Below are 702 nucleotides of genomic sequence, written 5' to 3'. Positions count from 1 at the left end.
AGTGTCCATTGATGAGTCGTCAATAACAACATTATAGGCTACTGGAAGCCCAGAGCCTCCTCCTGGGTCGTCAGGGGGATCGACCCCCATATTAAAGAAAGACTCACTTACCTATATACGAACACTATACACTAATTACAAAAAGTATTAAATAAACTGTAACTAAAAGAAAGAGTAAATACAAAAATTTACACAAATAACTCTGACGATCCCAAATTAAATTAATTTGAAAATAAGAAAGTAAAAAAAACACGTCCGCCAAATCAAAAGTTTCCCGCGCTTTCCATCAAAGAATTAGAAAACGTACTTTTGTCTAGAGATGGGAATAGCGTTACATTTCTATCGCCGTGACTGTCGTTCCGGTTCCAAAAAAATCACAGTGAAAAATCATCGTGATTTTGTCACGACTGTTACTTCCGTGACCTTGTCACGCCTATAACTTACATCACGATAATTATATGGTTGTAGCCCGCGGCTTCTTTTCTTTTTAATACTTATAGCCGTTTTTATAGAATGATTTGTTTAAGTTTTTACTCCCTTTGTAATAAGTTTCAATTCCATTAAAAAAAAATGATTTTGTATTTAACGTAATTTTGTATGTTACTTATTTAGAACGAACCTTTGGATTGTTAAAAATAGCAATAAAGTGTAATGCAATTATATTTCTAGTAGAATACACAAAGTAGATTATACATAAATATA

This window comes from Hyposmocoma kahamanoa, unplaced genomic scaffold, assembly GCF_003589595.1.
Source record: "Hyposmocoma kahamanoa isolate Upper Pololo Valley unplaced genomic scaffold, ASM358959v1 220, whole genome shotgun sequence".
In the NCBI taxonomy this organism is placed as follows: domain Eukaryota; kingdom Metazoa; phylum Arthropoda; class Insecta; order Lepidoptera; family Cosmopterigidae; genus Hyposmocoma; species Hyposmocoma kahamanoa.
The sequence above is the reverse complement of the archived record's forward strand: the minus strand, read 5'-3'. Positions refer to the sequence as shown.